The sequence below is a fragment of the Protopterus annectens genome, chromosome 10.part0, assembly GCF_019279795.1.
Source record: "Protopterus annectens isolate FY-2018-M chromosome 10.part0, PAN1.0, whole genome shotgun sequence".
NCBI classification, from domain to species: domain Eukaryota; kingdom Metazoa; phylum Chordata; order Ceratodontiformes; family Protopteridae; genus Protopterus; species Protopterus annectens.
This window is the reverse complement of record NC_056744.1, coordinates 289,513,994-289,537,079: the sequence shown is the minus strand read 5'-3', so window position 1 is coordinate 289,537,079 and position 23,086 is coordinate 289,513,994.

The following is a 23,086-nucleotide window of genomic DNA, read 5'->3' as shown; positions in this document are numbered from 1 at the left end:
TAAAAGAATACAGGGCATGAGTAACATGTCCTATGCAGACCACCTCAAGGCCCTATCACTGTATTCTGTCTCCTACAGCCTGTTGGGGGGAGATCTATGACTGGCATACAAGGCATTGTTAGACCCCACTCTGATGGACCTCCTGCATATCCACAAAACAAAAGCTCCAAAATCACCCATTTTAAAGACATAAACCTTGCCTGTGATATAAATAGGACCTGCTTGAGAGGCTCCTCATCCATATGAAGCAGAGATCCTACCTAATCCAAATTCAAGTGTAACTCAGACAATTGGATGGGAATAGGAAATTCATCCCAGTTTGTCTCTCTCTCTCTCTCCTTATATATATATCTCTAATGGATACAGGCAGCCTGTAAATGGTTCATTTCCTGGGCCCCTGCTTGTAAAGGTTTCATCTCCCAAGCCCCTGCCTATACTTATCAAGGTTAACAGAACTCAAAGATTTGGGAAGCATGGCTAGGCTTAAAAAGGTCCTTGTGGTTGTTAGCCTAGTAAATACCTATGAACATATGAACATATGAAGATGTTTGTCATGTGGCTTATCTAGTCTCCACAATATTGTCATCTCAAAAGTGTCTTCATTTTAACAATGTGACTTATCAGCTGTACATATGAATCATTACATGCAGAGACTAGAATTTACATTCACACAAAGGCATAACTGCTCCAGGAACACGTAAGGGAAAAAAAAAGTAAATAAAGACATGCTGTGAGACAGTCACATGAACGGTTTACTGAGGAAAATAAGTTTATTAAATGGTGCAGGTCTCAGTAATAATGTTATCTTGACATTTCTAAGATTTTATTTTGTCACATTTCAGTTATGTTAAAGTGGCATGATGGCATGAGACAGTGTTCAGGCATGATTCCATTCAAATGTCAAGATATGTTAGATGTGCTTGCTTTGCATATACTTGCCATGCTTCAAGCTGGCAAATATTCAGTTGTTGAGGTGATGTCATTATTTCCACTGATAAGCTGCATTGCACGGCCTTAATTGAACTGGTGACATTGGTTATGGATACATTTTTCCTGACATGTTCTGTTATTGGACATGTCCATAACTGCAGATAAAGTGACATAGGGAAGGTGTTGTGTGTATTAGGAATCAATCACTAGCAGCAATTGCATTGATTATAATTGTGCTACTTGCTAATATTTGCACCATTTCAAACTGAACTATATTTTAAATACGAAGTTTGATTTATGTTATTTTACCTTCAGTCTCATATTTGTATTTGCAGACCTCACAAGTAGGTGGAATGTTTATTAAAATCTGTTAGATTGCAGATATGAACATCAGTTTCATTTTAAGGTCAACTATAATCCTTATGGGAATGTGTGGAGTGACAGACATTTGCTTTAAATTTCTTTTGTGTTTTGCAATTCACCTTGACAGGGCATGGGACCTGTGGAAGATCACTGATCAGATGCAGATGATGAGTGCTTGCCAAGCCACTGCTGGAATCCTCAGATGATGACAATGATGATGATGATGATGAGGAAGCTGGACCCGTACCAACCCGAGCCATCATGCCTGCTGCAACTCGGAGGAGATGATGCCAGGACCAGAACAGGGATGATTATGGGGAGGAGATTTGGGAGGTTGTGACAGATTTGTTCCGAACACAGATGTGGGACATGATGAGGATATGGCATGGGCTATGTGCAGCTCATTCAGAGAGATAGCCCAGGAGATCATTCTTGAGACTCATTCACATCAGTCTGGTCCCTTGGGTCCATAAGTATTGTCTGTGTGCTCCACTTGTATTATTCTGCCAAAATGATGATTGCCATATAATCTATTGGACTGCATATGTACTGTTCTGCCCGCATACCATGTAGCTTCCATGTTTATATTTTACATGTGTAAGCATACCATGTAGATACTGTGGTGTAACATTTAATTATGTTTCAATATGTGCCTAACATACATAACACAGTACACTTTTTTCCCACATTCAGCTGTCCATGCATTGCAGCAGTTAACCTGTAGCTTGCACTGCAGTAATTAAGCTGTAAACATATGCAACTACATTTGTAAGTAACTTTCTGTCACAGTCTCTTGATGTTATACTTTTATACTATGTACCTGCTTAGTTTTGCTCTCTCTTAATTCCTATGTTAACATTTTGTTACCTTCCTATTATTCTATTATGGATTTATCTGAAATGTACGTTCTCATTTGTTTGTGCTTTATTGAAGCTTTTCTCCTTGGGTCTCCACTGAAAATAGGCTTTTGACCCAGTTGGACCAACCCGGTTAACCAATGTCAAATAAATAAATAAATATAACAGCAGACACCAGCAGAATACAACAGTGCCAAGAGTTACAAAAAACATTTATTTGCTTATAAAATTAAAAAGGTAAGCACTTTCGCATCTGCTTCATCAGATCTTCTACAGAAAATAAATGAACTAACATGCTTATATATACAAACATCAATCAAAGTGAGGCAACCAGGTTGGACCAATTACTTGAAGAAGCATTATATTAAACCAAGCATAAATATAGCATATGTTTAATAAAAACAAGTACATTAATAAAACAACCTATACAGGAAGTAAAATCATTCAAACATTCCTAAAAAATGTGTTAATACATTTTCAGCACTGATCCAACGTTAATATGTTTGACGCAAGTACTATAAAAAGTAATATAAAATAACACAACAATATGCATATTTAAGAAATGTATATAAAATGTATGTAATGACATTATATGTGTTTAAATAACACTCAGCAGTTATCACTTTCTAAGGCTTCGTCTCTTTAGAATGGATCTTAATGGGATTTTCTCATTGAGACCGCTGCCCTGATCTGCTCTTAACCTAATCATCCAGTTGACCTCCCTCGTTTCAGTAAGAATTCTAATATCACCACCTCGGACACTGGGGTTTATCCAGTCAATCACCATGAACTTAAAGGGGTGTCTTGCATCAGTAGTCATAACATGTTTGGATAAGGCATTGTTGGCAGAAGCACAATGGATACTATATAAATGCTCCCTAATCCTGTCTTTCAGAGGTCTATCCATCTTGCCTACATAAAATACTTGGCAGACCACACAGCTGGCAAGTTAGACCACATGTGGAGTCAGACATGTTGCGTGCACCTTAAAATCAAACCTATGTTCATTATCAGGATGTTGAAAACACCCAGTACTGTCTACATAGTTACAAAAATTACATGATCCACATGCCAATGTACTGGCTCCACATTCAGACACACCAGAGTTCTGGTTAACTAGCTAGCATAATAATCTTTTTAGATTTTTCTTATTCTTATATAAGAATCTAGGAGTATCATCTACAAGCCTCTGGATGTTGGGGTCAGTTGTTAATATGTTCCAGTGTCTCTTAATAACATTCATTGTCATCCTAGTGTCAGTGGTGTAAGTTAGAGGAACAGAAATATTAGTAGGTCTAATGGGTGTTGGTCTCATACCATTGGAATCAGTGAAGTGTTCAGAATAGTACAGCCTGGCTATACTGGATCTACGTGGAGGTATGCTACAAGGTATATCACCAACCTCCTTTTCTTTATAGCCTCTGTCAGTCAGCTTGCCTTTTAGGCATAGCAACTCAGATTTAAAACCATCATCTGTCTCATTCAGCCTAGAGGCTCTCAGCCCCTGTCCCTTAACTATATTCTTGAACACATGTGATGGGTGCATGCTATCTTGATGCAACAGGGAATTCCTATAACAGGGTCTCCTATATATACCAGTACAGAGGGAAACATCAACCTGTCTGGTTAAAAGCACATCCAAGAATTCAGCTTGAGTGTCTGAATAGTTCAGAGAGAATTTCAAAAAAACTGGTAGAGGAATTCAAACCTTAATGAAACTTGACTAACTCATCAGGACTGCCTGTCCAAACAAGGAACATGTCATCCACAAATCTACAATAGAATGGAAAATATTGATGAAAACTTGATGTTGAAAACATACACTCCTCTTCCCACTGAACCATGACCATGCTGGTGTAGCTATTGGCACTGCAGGTGCCCATACCCATACCATCTCTTTGTTAGTAATAAACATCATTAAAGACAAAGATATTATTCTCAAGTACTACTCTCATACAAAGATCTGTCAGGTGGCACACTGAAGGATCATATGCACTATGATTGGACAAGTATATACCCACATAAATCAAACAAGCCTGGTTAGGAATCATGGTGAACAGTGACTGTACATACATAGTGACCAGCAGGTACCTCAAGTCTGTTGGTTGCATTTGATATAGCCAAAAAGAACTCTTAAGAACTGTTTGGAGTCCCTCAGCACTATCTCATTCCTATCTAAAACTGAACGTAGGTGCTTCTCAACAAATATAGGGAAAGGCTCCATACTCCAACCATGGACAGCTACAGTGGGTCTCATTGGTGGTCTGTAGCTATCCTTGTGGATCTTTGGAAGACCCTGTATGACAGGAATCAATGGCTCGCTTATCAAAAAATAGTTATACAAGTCAAGACTGATTAATTTATCTTGTAAACAATTACTCAAGATACTCCTAATAGTTATTATAAGACAATTTCTATCTTTCTTGGTGATAGTGTAATATTGATTGTCACTTAACATTTCTTTCTTGGAATTAAAATAGTCTGACCTGTCCATCACTACTATGGTGCCACCTTTATCAGCTGGTCTAATGGATATAGTCATGGCATTTTGTAATGTATCTAGAGCTGTCTTCTCATACTGAGTAAGGTTACTATAATGATTAGTTCTGGAGCTCTCAAAGGCTTGGTGCAAATCATTTTCTACTATTTAACAAATGCATCTAGAAGAGGGTGTGGATTAGGCATAAACAGGCTTGGTTTCTTGAAAATATTAATATTGGCATCATCAGTAAACCCACCCCAAACTGTATTTTCAATGAAACATTCTATGCAAACATCCTAATATCAAGAACAGCATGTGTCACATCTCCATGTTGTGTAGGTATAAAGGAAAGTCCCTTTCTCAGTACATTTAACTCATGGGGGTCAAACATCTCTTGGACAAGTTGCAAACAATCAAGTTGTGACTTGCCTCCACATTTTCTTGGGTTCATATTAAAAACATGAATGTTTACTTACCTGAACATCTAAACGCCGACACGTCTTCATCGAACCATGAAAACATCAATTGTCCTGAAGCGCAAAATCCGAAACATCGAATCGTCATGGTTGGCCCTTCTGCAGTATTGCACCATAAGGTAAGTGTGCGATAGTTATGGACTTTAGGGTTAGAGTGTGGGTTAAGGTAAGTGCATAGATGGTAATGTATGTTAGATTTAGTGCAGGGTTAGAAGTAGGGTTTTATTAAGTGTATGTGTGTGTGGATTATTTAGTTTTTTTAAGGTAAGTGTGCGATAGTTACTGACCTTAGGGTTAGGGTGCGGGTTAAGTTAAGTGCATACATGGTGGTATATGCAAGATTTAGTGTAGGGCTAGAAGTAGGGTTTAGTTTAGGGTTAGAAGTAGGGTTTTGGTTAGTGCATGTATGTGATTTTTTTAGTTTGGCTGTGTAAGTAGCATGTAGCGGGTGGTGGGATGGGACAAGTATGACATTTTGAGTTTTTGAATTTCGTGGTTTAGGGCGTTCGGTGTATTTGCGGTTCGTGGAATATGTGTCGGTATTTAGGTGTTCGGGTAAGTAAACATTTGTGTTTTTAATATGAACTCCATTTTCTTGAGTGATTGACTGGTATTCTTTTCCACTGGCAGTTTCCTCTTTGTCCTTCCCCTGCTCTGTGAGCGATTTCTGTTAGAATGCTGGTTCTTGCCAATGGGTAAAGGGAAAGCAATAGACCCATTGCTGGACCCGACATTTCTGCCATCCATTCTGTTGCTGAGGCTCATACGTGTTTTGCATCTGACACCAATGCCTAATACTAGGGTTATAGCCCCTTGTAGGCTATTCACCCCATTGGTATCAGCATCACTCTTCATAGAAGAATGATTAATAGCAGATCTCTCAGTCACTCTGCTGATAGGTTCCTTATTACAAGTTCCATTTTGAGACTTAATAGTAGTAGAGAAAACTGTAGTGTCATTCCTGGATGCTGTTACACCCGTGGAATTATTAATATGCTCATTACTATTGGAAGTCTGATTGGAGGTTAATCTAGAGCTACTACATGGAGGGATACTGTTCTTGGGCCAAGGGAAAACATTTCCCAAGTTAAAATCCCTACTATCCCTCTCAATCTTAAGCTGCTTTTGCTGAAGCAATTTTCTTTCAAACAGTAAGGCAGTGTTGATAAGCTTATCAACTGAGGAGTCAACAATGCACCCAGGGAAGCAGTCATATAGGCCATTCAATTGCTCATTAATCTTTGTGACAAGGGCTTCTTCTCCAGGTTTAAAAAAGTCAATTAATAGATTTAAATAATTAAAGCTCACCTCTAGATTAAACTTCTGCCACTTTGCAAGCAGGTCTGGATACTGCTCACCATAAGTCAGCATTTTCTGGATCCTTAAGCCTCTGCGTACAGTTATTTTATGTAGACAAACCTCAAAGTGCTGTCTCTGGGTCTGGAGGTATATAAGTTTAAGAAGATTGCATTCCATTTCACTAACTGCTCTAACAAATGCTTCAACATCCATGCTGGGACATCCTCTTGTAACATTAAGGGGTTGTCCTTCCTCACTAGGCATTGTGTGAGCCTATCATGTCATTCAGCAGGCCCTCTAGTAGCATTTTGGGAATTGTAGTTCACTGAGTCATCTGAAAACCCCCTCAACCATGTTCCCAACAAGTGTAGTAAAAAAAATGAAGAGAATAAAAAAGAGAAATACACTCGTTGAGATAAATAAACCACTGGAAATAAAAATTAAAGTGTATAACAGCAGACACCAGCAGAATAAAGCAGTGCCAGGAGTTATAACAATATTTATTTGCTTATAAAATTAAAAAGGCAAGCACTTTCACATCTGCTTCATCAGACCTTCTACAGAAAATGAATGAACTAACATGCTTATACATGCAAACAATCAAAGTGAGGCAACGAGGTTGGACCAGTTACTTGAAGCATTATATTAAACCAAGCATAAATATAGCATATGTTTAATGAAAATAATAACACTAATAAAACAACCTATACAAGAAGTAAAATCACTCAGATATTCCTAAGAAATGTGTCAATACACTTTCAGTACTGGTCCAACATTAATATGTTTGAAGCAAGTACTATAAAAAGTAAAGTGTATAAACTCAACACCACTTAGGACATGTTTACAAAAAGTGAAATTATAGCATGAAAATGTCCTTTTCTCTTTACTAATAGTTAAACTCCCTTTATTATGCATCTCTTTATAATGTAACTTCTGCTTAAGGTTCTGAGATTTTTTAAAGGCAAATTGGGGTTTCTAACCTATATAGTTATTCAGTTCAGATAATGCATTTAGAATATCCCAATTGCTTTGAATGATCATACTCAACCCATCAGTTTTAGAATTATACTTAGTAATGCAACATACAGCACTTGTGTTTCTGACTACTACTGATAATAGGGTCACTTGCCTGTTGAAAATTCACAAAATAAGACGTAACTTGTCTATTTCATTCTTTCATGATATAGTCTTGCATCTCAGTCAAAAGGTATTCATCCTACTGCCTTACTTAAAACTCATCTTTCATATTATCTACCTGCTCCTTTCGTAAATCAATAGCAGTTGTTTACCTACTTATCCTTAACAACTGACTTTTTACAGTCCCCTTGAACACATACATTGGATGCATACTATGCCTGTGTAAGAATCTATTAGCCTGTGCATATTTTTTATATATGCATGTTGATAACTTATCCCTTTTTTAATCATAGAATCCAAAAAACTGATTTCTACTAGTGAAAATTTCAACTTAAATTTCAGGAAATTAGTACTGCAGTCCAAAAAAATTGGCATACCATACTAAACTACATTCAACATCCTTCCAAATCATAAATATGTCATCCACATATTGCTTATAGAACAAACTATTTTCAACATAAAGAGTGGACAGGTCAAACACTAACATTTTCCCACTGGTTTATTGCAATGTTTGCTTCCATATTAGTAAAGGATGTCCCCATTGCTACCCTTAACAGCTGATGGAAAACATATTCTCGTACAAAAAGACATTACTGATTAGCACTGTTTCCATAAGATTACATATATAGGCAGATTCAATAAACCCTACATGGATCATTAACACCGTGTGCATGGTAGAACATGTTTTCTGCATTCAGTAAGCCACTGTACACAGTGTGTAGAGATGCACAACCACAGTAAAAACTGTGGCATGCTAATTACAGCATAAGCAGCTGAAATGTATGCTAATCAACCAATTCAAGATGGAGGAGATATTCAACAAGCTATAAAGCAACCATGTAGACTCAGTGTTGGTTTTCCCTGTGAATTCCAAAACCTATTGGAATACAGCCACAGAAAGGAGTCTACACAGAAAGAATGTTAGGGGCTGCTGTTGCTTTAATTCATGTGTATGTGCAACAGGCTGAAGTATATGCTGCTGGAAATAGACCATGGCCAAGAAGGAGAAGAGTTTTCAGAACCCATTTAATGTATGACAATCTGCATGAGTTGGAAACTGTAGAGTGCTACAGGATGGGTAGAGCTACACTACAGGAATTCTGCAACCTCTGTCATCCTGAACTCGGATGTTGTCCCCTTCCCAGCAGATTTTCCATCACAGATTACGCCTATTCCAGTGTGTCATTCATCTGGTCCATTGAATCGGCAACATGGTAGAGGCAGTCATGCATGTCAGACTGTGCCACATCTACATCCCTAAGCATTTCTCTGGAGGACCTATAGGAATGTGCCTTCACCTCCTTGACAGCCGTAAACATATGTCGAGTAACTTGGGAAGACACACTTGGATCAGGTTGAGGATGGACAGCAGGTCTCCTCTGAGCACCCCCAACAACCCTTCTGCATGGCACCATGCCGACACTTTTGCTATAGCCACAGTCAACAGGCATTAAAGCCACAGTAACCACAATTCCCTGATCGAGTGTCTCACCCTCAACCTGTCCAATATCTGAGGGCTCACTGGAATTAGTTGGTATAGGCCTACTGTCTGTGTCCAATAGAATTGCAGGGGATGGCTGAATGTCAACCTCAGTGCCAGATTTAACCTCTGCACCCCTCATCTGTTTCTCTGATGGCCATCATCATCAACAGAGCTTGCCGATACTCTGACATCAGGTGGTAAGAGGCCTACATTTTCACTATCAGGATCACCTCTGATAATAAGCAACAACACAGGAAAGAAATTAATAGCCACACTACTACGGTCAAATGCATGCTAACAAACTAACAGTAGTGCCACTGCTACAGACAGTACAGCAATACACACAACAGTCCTCACACCCACATCATACATATGGATAAAGTAAATATTTCTTTGAACTGCTCATCACTACTGACAAAAAAAAGATATTTGGCTTACCATGTGCAGATGATGCTATGCTTCCCACGGATGATGGTGTTAGAATAAGTTAAGCAAAAGGTAAGGACATCATCATCACAGTTAACAGTAACACAGGGGGTTAAATATTTTTGCCATTTATATGCTCATTAACGATAATTTTAGTAAGAATTTGAATGACAAGCCCACCCTAAGCTCACATGTAATCACTCAGAATGTGTTGTCAACTGTATCAATCTACAACTACTCCCCCAAAATAATTTAATGTTAAACAGAAATTAAGTTTGCTGTCAATAATTTACAATATAAGACTATTTCACATTTGAGATAGATAAGCCTACGTGGAAGCTGCTCTTGGGACATACTTGTTCTCCCTGAAACAGTAGCTCCATCTTCAATGATATGCTGTTGTACACTTTCCACTGAGCTGTCTGGATCCCTGACAGTGGATAGGAATTCTTTATTTGCTGTCAGTGGTGGCTCTGTAGTAGCCCCCCCCTCCCAGTTCCCATCCATTCAGGGGGACACTGCAGCTGCTCTCTTCTGTGCAGATGAAATCTTGTCAGTGGCCCTGTGGTGCACCTGATCATATTTCCTGCTGTAGCTGCCTACTGCATTCACATTAGCAAATATCTGCTGCCAAATTTGCATTCTACCTGATATATCTCCGTGTCCACTCTCAAGAAGAAAGACACCATGTTGCCTAACAACTTCCACAATGACCTAATTCTCAGGGTCACTGAAGGAGATTTTTGGGGATTGGGATGCCTGGGTGCCATAGTCCTAGGTGACCTAAAACACAACAGAAGGATAATACACATAAGTATCACATAACTAAAAGTGCTGTTTTGATATAACACATAAAAGGTAGCATTTCACTATTGCCCACTGGAGAAACATAAAACAATCAAGACATTCAAATAAAAAGAAAAGAATTGTGTGGTTGTAACATATTACATTTAAAAACAAAACAAGTTTGGATCCAAAACAAGGAGAGGAATTGTGACACCCGTGCACTGGCCCAGCAATCAAGGAGCCTCAATCCTCACCACTAATACCAGTGAGGGGTGTCCATATAGGGAAAGGATAATAAATACACACACAGTAAAGTACAATTTCCCTTAAGAGCACACAGAGATCACAGTCAGCCTGGGGCTGGTTTCTCCCTTTCTCTCCAGGTCCCCAATAAAACTCCCCTCTGGCACAGCTATAGGGTCCAGATCTCAGCCTAGTGGGCAAGATAAAACCTCCAGCACCCTCTCTGTCCAATCAGTGCTTCATGTTCATAGGTTCATAGGTTCATAGGTAGATACTAGGTTATCTGCCCGAAGGCATTTATAAGCCTAGCCAGAATGTGTTGGCTTTCGCCACCCCCTAGATTAGTTTCCTATGCCTCTGTCTAGAAGAGCCACTGAAATGATCCCCAGCGTAAACTGTCTGTTTCCCATCCACTCATCAAGGTTTCTCTTGAAGAGTGTTAGTGAAGAGCTCTGCCTAATGTAGATTGAAATCTTGTTCCAAAGTATGGGAAGTCTCTGGGACAGGAATCCATCCCTCCAGCATGTTCTATTTATTGTTGTGGTGAGGGTTAGATCCCTAGAGTGTGTGGCTCGAGGGGATAAGGTTTTCTTTAGGTGGAGCTTGTCCATCAATTCTGGGTTGGACATGGTCTTATATGTCAGGCAGAGATCACCTCTGAGAAGGCAGTATGCAACCAAGTACAGCTGGAGTTTCTTCACTCGAGTTGCATAGGGCATCTGTTTGAGGTCAGTGATCCTCTTGGTGAGGTACTTCTGTGGTCGTTCCAGCTGTTGCAGGTGTCTTGTAAAGTGCATCCCAAATGGGACATTGTACTCTATGATGGGTCTGATGAGTGATGAGTAGAGGGGCACAATGACCTCTTTTGATCTGGATGCAAACCCTTTTGTGATTAGGTGGGCCACATAGAAGGATCTTCTAACCACTTTGGCAATATGATTATCAAAGGAGAGATTACTATCTACTTGGGTCCTCAGATCCCTTATTACGTTTTCCGTATTTAGGGGACTACCACCTATGTGGTAGTTTGTGGGTACTTTGTTATTTCCAAAGGGAATAACTATGCACTTTTTGGCATTTAGCTTGAGGCCATGATTTTGACACTAGGTATTCATTTCAGTGAGACCCTTTTGGAGGATGTCTGTGTCAGCCGGTGAGTTAATTATAGCCCCTAGTTTGCAGTTATCTGCTAACTTGGTCAGCCATAGTCTTCCTGTGTTTGTCTGTACCTCTGAGAAGTATATGCCAAACAGGAGGGGTCCTAGGACTGAGTCCTGGGGAATGCCACTTGTAACCAGTTTAGGGTCGGACCTAGCTCTCATAACTCTCACCATGTGGGTTCTGTCCGTGAGCCAATTGGCAACCCATCTTGTGACATAGGGGTTTATGTTCAGGCTGGTGAGCTTGTCTATAATACCAGAATGGGGAATGGTGTCGAAGGCCTTTGCAAGGCCTAGGTAGGCTGTGTGTACCACCTTTCCCTCATCTATAGCCTTGGTAACATTCTAAAAGAAGTCAACCAGGTTAAGGAGTCATGATCTGCCCTTAACAAAGCTGAACTGGGTAGTGTCCAGTGTTTGGAGGTTCCCAATGTCTCTGTTAATGAGTTCCATGATGATGCACTCCATAGCCTTGCAGAACAAGCTAGTCAGGCTTATAGGGCAATAGTTCCTGGGGTCTGTTGTGGCTCCACCTTTGTGGAGTGGGATAACTGTTGCTGTGCACCACTCTATGGGTACGTAGCCTGTGGAGAGGCTGAGTTTGAACAGTGTGTTTAGGTGAGGGGTTAATTCATCTGAGCTCATGTAGGACGTAGCCTGGGACACCATCCGGTCCCATTGATGCTGTGTTTTTGGCTTTGGAGAGGGCTACTTTAACCTGAGTGTCTGTGATTTCAGGGGCTCTACATTCTTCTGGTATGATTATGGGCCCTTTTGGGGGTGGGAGGGGGGTGAAGTTTGCACTGAACCTGTCTGCCAGGATGTTGGCAATATCGGTTGGTTCAGTGTATTTTGTGCCATTCTGCACCAACTCCGAGCAGATCTGAGCATTGCCACTTAGATTATCCAGCCTAAATATAAACCCCTATGTCACAAGATGGGTCGCAAACTGGCTCAAAAACAGAACCCACAGAGTTAGAGTTGCTGGAGCCATGTCAGACTCGAAACCGGTCACAAGTGGTGTCCCACAAGGTTCTGTCCTGGGACCTCTCTTGTTCGGTATTTACTTTTCTGAGGTACAGGCCAATGTGGGAGGACTATGGCTCACCAAGTTTGCAGATGACTGCAAACTGGGCGCCATAATTGACTCTCCAGCTGACACAAACATCCTTCAAAAAGGTCTCGCAGAGACGGATAACTGGTGCCAGAGCCATGGTCTAAAGCTAAATGCCAGAAAGTGCATAGTCATACCCTTTGGCAAAAACAATGTGCCCACAAATTACCACATAGGTGGTAACCCATTAAGTACAGAGAAAGTAATTAGGGATCTGGGGACCCAAGTTGATAGCAATCTGTCCTTTGACAACCACATTGCCAAAGTGGTTAGAAAGACCTTCTACATAGCCCACCTCATCATGAAAGGATTCACATCTAGATCAAGAGAGGTAATCGTGCCCCTTTATTCATCCCTCATCAGGCCCATCATAGAATACAATGCACCCTTTGGGATGTACCTTACCCGACACCTGCAGCAATTAAAAAGACCCCAAAAGTACCTCACCAGGTGGATCAAGGGACTCAAACAGATGCCATATACTGCTCGGTTAAAAAAACTCCAGCTCTACTCAGTTGCATACCGCCTACTTCGAGGTGATCTATGCCTGACATATAAAGCTATGTCCAACCCAGAATTAATGGACATTCTCCACCTCAGTAAATCTAAATCCCTTAGAGCCACGTGCTCGAGGGACTTGAACCTCAGCACAGAAATAAATAGAACATGCTGGAGGGACAGATTCATAACCCAGAGGCTCCCTTCGCTCTGGAATAGAATTCCAATTCATGTTAGGCAGAGCACCTCACTGACTCTCTTCAAGAAGAATCTTGATGAGTGGATGGAGGATCGTAGGTTTGTCCCAGGGATTACTTCTGTGTCACTATTAGACAGAGTCACAGTAAACTAAACTTTAAAAAGGGCACAGTATACTCAAATCAAGAGGTGGCGTAAGCCAAACACAATCGGGCTAGGCTTATAAATGCCCCAGGGTAGATAGCCTAGTATGAACCTATGAACTTATGAACAAAGCTAAAGAATGCCTTGTGGTTATCTTTGGAGTCCTGGGCAAGTTTTCTTTCAAAGCTCGCCTTGGACGATTTTATGAGGGATCATAGTTTCTTACTGATACTGATCAGGGATGTCTTCCCTTCTTGGGATTTTACTCTTTTCTGTTCTAGTTTCCTCCTTCTATTGTATAGCTTGTTTATGACAGGGGTCCACCAGACTGGTTTCCTTTTCTTGGAGGAGTGAGTTTTGGTTTTGCTTGGGATAGCACGATCCATGCATTCTTGTAAGTGCCCGTAGAATGCATTATTAAAGGATTTTGCAGCTTGGACAGCATTATCCTTTAGCATGGGGGCTTTGAAACTTTCCATCTCCATCTTAAGTAACGTGAAGTTTGCTTTTGAAAAGTTTTTCACGGTGGTTTCCTTGTCTGGGGGAGGAGGTGGAATGTGGATATCCAAAGTGATTTGTTTATGGTCAGATCTAACCAGTGAGGCATTGACCTCTGGTGTGGAACACTGGTCGCCCATGTTGGTGATGACCAGGTCCAATATGTTGTCACCTCTGGTGGGAGTATTGACCAGTTGTTCCAGGGCATTTGAGTTTATAAATTCTAGGAAATGTTGGGCAAGGGAGTTAGTACTTGAGTAATTCTCCCAGTTAATGTTTGGGTAGTTGAAATCACCCAATATTAGGGTGTTTGGTAGGACCTTTATGTTACCAAGTGTTTCCAGAAATGTGGAATGAGGGTCCTGGGATATGGTGGGTCATCTGTAGCAAGCTACAATTTGAATTGCAGTTTTGCCTGTTGTTAGTTGCACTTGGATAATCTCTGAAGCATTGTGCTGTGCCACTAACCTGGAGGTGTGGGTATCCTTGATGAATATGGATACTCCCCCGCCTTTTGTATTTTGGTCCGGGTTCTGTGGCTGAAATGTATGGTTTGAGTTGTAGCCTGGTAGTGCTGGGGTGCTCTCTCGAGCCTTTAACCAGGTTTCTGTTACTGCACATATATCGACTTTCTCCATATGGAGGAGTGCCTCAAGTGCATGCATTTTGAGGTTTAGACTTCTGGCATCGAGTAGTATTACCCTCAGATTTTTGTTACTTATGCTATTTATGGTGGTGGGTTTGTCTTTTGAGTCTTGCCTAAAAAAGGCAATATGGGGGTGGCAAGAGCCTTGGCCAGTATACGAAAACCTAAGGGTGACAGGTGCAAGCCATCTCTAGCGAAGCAGCGTGGCTTGTCGAGCATGTCATTCCAGGCAGACAGACACTGGATCCCCTTTGAATGACACCAGAAACTTAGCCAGTTGTTGAAATTGATCATTTTTTCTTTATACCATGATATCATTCTTGGTAAGGGCAGGATGCTACTCAGGGTCAGGGTCATACCGGCCTGGGCTACGTGATCAGAGAGCTCTTCCATGTCTCTTTTCATGTAGTCCAGGGAGGTATGGCTCAGGTCATTCACACCAACATGGACAATGACAGAGTCGTATTTATACTTGTTCTGGAGTGACCTGAGTGCTTGTGTTATGTGGTGGATCCTGGCACCCGACAGGCAGCTAACAGTAACCTTCTCCTTATTCAGCCTAGTGAGTGGGACATCAGTGTGCCTGACTATCGAGTCACCTATTACTAGTATGCTGGGTATGTTATTTTGTCTTGAGGGCTGTGATTGCATGGCACACTGGTTTTGTGAAGTATGTGTTTCATTGTTTGTGTTCAGGGAGTTGTTTGCTTGGATGTCTACTTTGGAGGATTCTGTTGCTTTTGCAGATTTTTATTTAGAGCCTTCGAGTATGTTTTTGTGTATTTATGTGGGTTTTTTACCAGTGCTGGTTTAATGGGTCTATGTGAGACTGGTGGCGTGATGCCAGTATTTCCCTTCTCCTCTTGACTGTCTAATCCAGTCTTGGGTTGAGAGAACTTAGCCTCCAGTTTGGCTGTATAATTGCATCTCTCGCATGTATTAGTGTTTGGTGGTAGGAGGAGAGGGTTGTCTGTGTACATGAGGCAGTTGTTACATTGCCTCAAAATGCCCAGATTCACCAGTTGGACTGGATAGTACACCTGAAACTGCCCTTTGGACATGCCTGGATAGGTACAGTAAACTGCTTTACTGAATGGCCGGTAAGGTCAAATAGAGAGACTTGTCCTTCTGTAGTGCTAGCTAGTGTTCCTGCCCAAGTAGCAGACACACACGCATTTTGAAATAAGAGTTATATACAACCACACATACACTCCTGAGGATGGCTGGCACAGGTTCTCCAGCTGTGCCCCTTCTACCCAGACTAAACGGTAGTAGCACTTGCCACCACCCACTAATATTTATCAGCTACTTAAAGGCCCTTATAAAAGGGTGTCTAATTATACTGTACAATATTATTATTCAAATGGTAAGTGCAACTGAACAGTCAAGGCTTATTGGAGTGGCTTGACCAGTATCACTATATACATGTAATGTACTCTAGAGCTTAAATGATCTCTACACAAAACAGCCACAGTTGAAAGGTTTAAAAATATTTAATAATAAATAATAGAAACACAAGACATTACTTCTTCCTACACAGAGCTAGTCAAGAGTTCAGAGATCACAGAGAAATACTTAAAATAATACAGTAGAAAAGTTCTTACATCAGTACAGAAAAAACTAATATAATCTTCCTAGTTCCTAGCTATATCTAAGAGAAAACAAAGTTTTAAATAAACTTACATATAGAACATAGGCAGAGTGCTGGTGAGTTGGATGTTCTCAAGACAAATGCTAAATGCTCTGAGTCTCTCTGTCCTTAAATTGTTAACACAGTACCACGATTCATTTCAGATTATATAATTTCTTACTGGTTCTCAGGTTAACAGAAACTTAGAGGTTAATAGCCCTTTTGATCTTGCAGCTGGTCAGGAAGCCAGAGCGAAAAAAGAAATTATACATGCAAATTCTAACAATTAACTCTGGTCTCAAAACAGTAGGCAGAATTCCTCCCTCTAGACATCTCAGTTCCCATTTTAGATCAAATAATTTCACAATGCTTGACTTAACAGCTTTCTTACAGCAGAGTGCACTGTTGTTATAGTTTTTTCAGTTCAACATCCAATACAGTCTTTTCACATTTAAGAGAACAAGCCTGTGGCTTACATTAATATTTACAAATGACAAAATTATCTACAAAATTCTATCTAGCCAGGCTGGCAGCCTTCACCTATCTTCACACATCTATCCCCCCCAGAGAACTCAAGCTAGTTTTTCAAGTGATCCTTGAGAAACGTTGCTTAAGAGGGTTAGGTCTATCTGAGTTTACCTTATCCCATTCCCTGTCTTGGCAGCCCATCTGCGTTGGCATTGCTAATCCCACTGCAGTGCTGCACTGACATATATGCTTGCAACTATAGGCTCCATCTTAGCAACTTGGCATTTTGCTGGCTGGCTCTGTTTAACCATGTTAGGGGATTGTGATCTGTCACTACAGTGAATTTTCTTTCATACAGATAAGGCTGAAGTTTCTGCAGTGCCCACACTATGGCTAGACATTCCTTTTCTACAGCTGCATAGCATTCCTCACTGGGTTGGAGCCTATGACTGAGATAAACCACTGGGTGCTCTTCTCCCTCTGAAGAAATCTGGCTAAGTACAGCCCCCACCCCATGGTTAGAAGCATCCACCTGCACAACAAATTCTTTACTGTAATGTGGTCTGGCTAACACATGGGGTCCTCCCAAAGCTTGCTTATGCTCCTGGAATGGCTGTTCACATGCTGTGGTCCACACTACCTTATCTGGCCTGTTCTTCCTTGTCAGGTCTGTGAGGGGAGCAGCTATGGTGCTATAACTGGGGATGAACTTTCTGTAGTATTCTGCTAACTCTAAGAATGCCCTCGCCTGCTTTTTGGTAACAGGTGCAGGCCATGCCTGAATGGCTTCCACTTTGGCAGGTTCTGGCCTGATCTTATCACTCCCCAGTCTATGTCCCAGGTAGGAGACCTCTGCCATACCCACCTGACATTTGCTGGTCTTAATGGTCAACCCTGCCCTATGTAGTATGCCCAGCACCTCCCTGACATGTTGAAGGTGCTGTTGCCAGGAATTGCTGTAGATGGCAATATCATCTAGATAAGCAAGGGCAAACCCTCCTGCTCCTGGTAGGATGTGATCTACCAGCCTCTGTAAAGTCACTGTGGCATTTTTCATCCCAAAGGGCATCTTTGTGAACTCATACAAGCCAAAAGGAGTCATAAAGGCTGACTTCTCACTATCACTGGGATTCCTGGGCACCTGCCAGTATCTCTTGGTGAGATCAATAGTTGTAAGATACGTAGCCCCACTCAGCTGCTCTAGGGCCTCATCTGTTCTAGGCATGGTGTAAGCATCTGGGTCTATGTGACTATTTAATTCCCTGTAGTCCACACAGAACATGGTGCTGCCATCCTCCTTTGGCATCAGCACCACTGGAGAGTCCCAGGGACTGTTGGACTTCTGAATTACCCCAAGTTCCAACATCTCCTGTATCTCCTCCCTCAGAGTCTGTTTGACTCTCTCAGGCACCCTATAAGGGGCCTGCCTAATAGGCCTTTGGGGTCCTGTATGTACCTGGTGCTGCACCGGGTGGGTGCATCCTGGTTTCCCAGTGAACATGTCCCCAAACTCCTGTAACATTGCTCATATTTCTCAAACCGTGGTAGGAGATAGCTGCTGGGACATTGCTACCCCTTCCACGGAGGTGTCGGTCTGAGGCTCACTGAGGAGGTCAGTCACCAGATCTCCCTCAGAATCCTCCTGCAACCCACTGCAAGTACTCAGCACAAGGGCTACCCCATCATGGTAAGGTTCCATCATGTTAACATGGTACAATTTGTGCGCCTGCATCCTGCCTAGCAGTTCTACCATGTAGTTAACATTACTTACATTCCTTACTACCTTGTAGAGTCCCTCCCAAGCTGCTTGCAGCTTGTTGTGTCTGACAGGAATGAGAACCATTACATGGTGCCCTACGGCATACTCTCTAGCTCGAGCAGTCCTGTCATACCATACCTTTTTCTGTTGTTGGACTTTTTCCAGGTTTTCCTGGGCCATGCCCATGCATTTCCTGACCCTTGTCCTGTGGTTTAGGACATATGCTACAAGAGACTTCTTGTGAGATTCACACTCACCTTTCTACTCATCACAAATTAAATCTAGAGGTCCCCTTGCCATATGCCCATACAGCAACTCAAAGCATGAAAAACCTGTGGATTCCTGGGAAACCTCTATGTAAGCAAACAACAGATGGGGCAAATACTTGTCCAACTCCCTCTTAAACTGGTCTTCAAATGCCCATAGCATGGACTTGATTGTAGAGTGTAACCTCTCAACAAGACCATTAGTCTGGGGATGGTAGGGGGTGGTCTTCAGCTGCTTCACTCCACAGTACTTCCACAGACAAGACAGCAGGTCTGACATGAAATTGGCACCTCTGTCAGTCAGTATTTCTTTTGGGAAACCTACCTTGCTGAAAATCTCTAACAAAGCATTTGCCACCTTTTTGGCCTTAGTGGAGCACAGAGCCACTGCCTCAGGGTATCATGTAGCATAATCCACTACCACTAGGATATACTTTTTCCCTCTGGAACTTGGGGTACTCAGAGGCCTGACAATATGCATAGCTACACTCTGAAATGGCTCCTCACTCACAGGCAAAGGCATCAAGGAGCTCTCACCTTGTCTCCTGCCTTGCCTACCTTTTGGCACTGCTCACAGGTCCTGCAGTACCCTGTTACATCTCTGGAAATTCCAGACCAATAGAAGGTCTGCATAATATGCCTCTTTGTAAATTTTATGCCCATATGACCTGTAAAGGGAATATCATGGGCTATGGCTAGAATTGCCAGATGATAAGCTCCAGGAACTACCAACTGCTGCACCCTCTCATCTTCTAGTCCACCCTCAGGGGTCCACTCTCTATACAGTAACCCTTTGTCCCAGTATACAGATTCCCCCTTCCCTTGAGAATCAGGTGCCTCACAAGCTACCTTCCTCAGGCTTTGCAATTTAGGGTCTGAGAGCTGAGCCTGTCTCAAATCTCTCTTTGTAACCCTTTCCAGCTTCCATTCCACAGGAAGTCTGGCATCTTCTGACAGTGGTGCCTCACTGTCAGCCTGGGTACTACTACTCACCTCTACATTTGCAATCACTCTGTCCAAGGGAACATCAGTACCCACAAGTAGATGTGGCTCACCTTCAGCCTCACTGCTACACTATAGCTTCCTCCCTGAAGTAACCACCTCACCAGTCCTGGCTGCAAGTATGCGGTCTGTCTGGGTCTCCCCAGGCTACCAGACCCACATGTTCATCTTGAAGCCTGACTACGTGTAACTGCATTAACACATGGTACTGCCTCACCCAAATCCTTCCCTATCAGGACATCTGCAGGATGGTAGTTCGGTACCCTTGTTGTCTCAAGACAACCTACTATTGGCATTTTCTCTTTCTCACTTACTGGCTCTGTCACCTTTTGTTCCCCACCTTGCCTCCTTGGACATCTGTATGCCACATGGCCCCACTGGTTGCATTCAAAACATTTAACCCTAGGCCCTGGATGTGTGCCTGCACTAGTGGCTTCCCCTGTTATTGGCAGATTCTGTTGGGGCAGTCTGTGCTGCCCACCATGGGTTCCTTTAGACCCATGAGCAGTACTGTGGGTCCCCTTCCTCTGCAGAGATGCCCTGCTTGCTAGGTATAGGTCTCCCTTCTTCCTCAACTCATCTGAAGTAGCACACTGTCTATCAGCTAACCATATTCTTATGTCCTCAGGCAAAGTGCTAAGGGCTTGTTCCCTCACCAAAAGGTCTGCCAGCCCTTCAGAAGTGGTGACCTGACATCCACTCACCCACCTATGAGAATAAGCGCTCAGTTCAGCAACATATTTACACACACTGTCATCTGCCTTGCGCCTATGCTCATGAAACTTTTTCCTATATGTTTCAGGTGTTAGATTAAAAGAAGTTCTTAACAGTTGTGTAATCAAAACATTCCTGATAAGAAATTTTAGACAGCACAGTTACAGCTTTACCATGGAGTAAGGGGGTCAGGAACCGTACCCAGAGCCTTTGGTCAACATCATACTGTTTACATACCCTCTCAAACATGTGAATGAAATTATCAGGATTATCCCCCTCTGTAAACTGTGGAAGAAATTTACTGACATTTTGTGCTTCTGTGGTCTGGTTATTCCCTTCCCCATTACCTCCATGACTCTGGCAAAGAGTCAGCATCTCCGTTTCATGCTGCCTCTGACTTTCCTTTTCCTCAGCTTCCAGGCATAGCAGTTTCTCATTCTCCTCAACCTGCAAACACCACAGTTTCTCATTGTCCTCACTTTCTAGACACCTCAGTCTCTCAGCTGCTACTATTTCCAAACACCTGGCCTCCAACTCAAGTCTCTTTAGCTCCAGATGGATTTTTAAGTCCTCTGCAGAAAGGTGAGCTGTCCATTCTCTAAGTGTGGTACATCTCAACTGCCAGTCTGATCATCCTCCTGGTTGCTGTTTTCTGATGCAACTGTGACCAAAGCTGCAATCATGTCTGCCTTAGTCATGTTTCCATACACCAGTCCCCTAGCCTGGCATATCTCAGCCAGCTGGCTCCTTCTCAGCTTTCCGTACTCCTCTACTGATATGCTTGCCTGCTCTCCCTGACTAACTAAGCTAACAAAAGAAATAAAACAATTGTGATCTGAACTCTGAGTATTCACTGTGTGGCTTATTTAGAGAACAAAAACACCTTCAGTTATCACTGTACACAAGCTACAGGAATTCACACTACCCATACCACTAATAGCCAATTAGTATTTGCCAACCAATTAATATGTGGTTTGGATATCCCTCCACTGCCAGACAATTAATATGTGATGTCCATGCACTGGTCCAGCAATCAAGGAGCCTCAATCCTCACCACTTACACCAGTGAGGGATGTCCTTGTAGGGAAAGGATAATAAATACACACACAGTAAAGTACAATTTCCATTAAGAGCACACAGAAATCACAGTCAGTCTGGGTCTGGTTTCTCCCTTTCTCTCCAGGTCCCCAATAAGACTCCCCACTGTCACAGCTATAAGGTACAGATCTCAGCCTTGTGGGCAAGCTAAAACCCCCAGCACCATCTCTGTACAACCAGTGCTTCATGTCCCTGCCCAAGTAGCTGATACACACACACTTTGAGATGAGTTATATACAACTGCACAGACACTCCTGGGGAAGGCTGGCACAGGTTCTCCAGCTGTGCTCCTTTTACCCAACCTATGCAGTAGTACCACTTGCCACCACCCACTAATATTTATCAGCTACTAAAAGGCCCTTATGAAACGGTGTCCAATTATACTGTGCAATATTATTATCCAAATGGTAAATGCAACTGAAGAGTCAAGGCTTATTGGAGTGGCATGGCCAGTATCACTATATACATGCAATGCACTCTAGAGCTTAAATTATTTCTGCACAAAACATCCACAATTGAAAAGCTTAAAAATATTTAATAATAAATAATAAAAACACAAGACAATACTTCTTACTACACAATGCTAGTCAAGAGTTGAGAGATCACAGATACATATTTAAAATAATACAATAGAAGAGTTCTTACATCAATATAGAAAAAAACTAATCTAATCATCCTAGTTCCTAGCTAGTTCTAAGAGAAAACACACTTCTAAAATAAACTTACATATAGAGCACAGGCAGAGTGCTGGTGAGTTAGATGTTCTCAAGACAAATGCTAAATGCTCTAAGTCTCTCTGTCCTTAAATTGATAACACAGTACCATTGATTCATTTCAGATTACATCATTTATTTCTGCTTCCCAACCTAATGGAAACTCAAAGGTTAATAGCCCTTTTGATCTTGCAGCTGGTCAGGAAGCCAGAGCAATAAAAGAAATTATACATGCAAATTCTTGCAGTTAACTCTATCCGCAAAACAAAAGGCAGAATGCCTCCCTCTAGACATCTCAGCTCCGAGTTTTAGATGAAAGAATTTCACAATGCTTGACTTATCGGTATTCTTACAGCAGAGTGCACTGTTGTTACATTTTTTTCAGTTCAACACCCAATGCAGTCTTTTCACATTTAAGAGAACAAGCTAGTGGCTTACATTAATATTTACAAATGACAACATTATCTACAAAATTCTATCCAGCTTGGCTGGCAGCCTTCACCTATCTTCACAGGAACAATAGCAAAAAATAAATGCAACGTTACTTTCCCACCTCCAAAAGAACAGGTAAATGACACATTTTTCTAACAAACCATCAGTGAAATGCTAAAACTGCTATCAAATAAACTGTACCTGAAACATGTGTACAGATTTAAGACAGATGATTCCATTATAAGCTATTGCCAGTCATGTCTA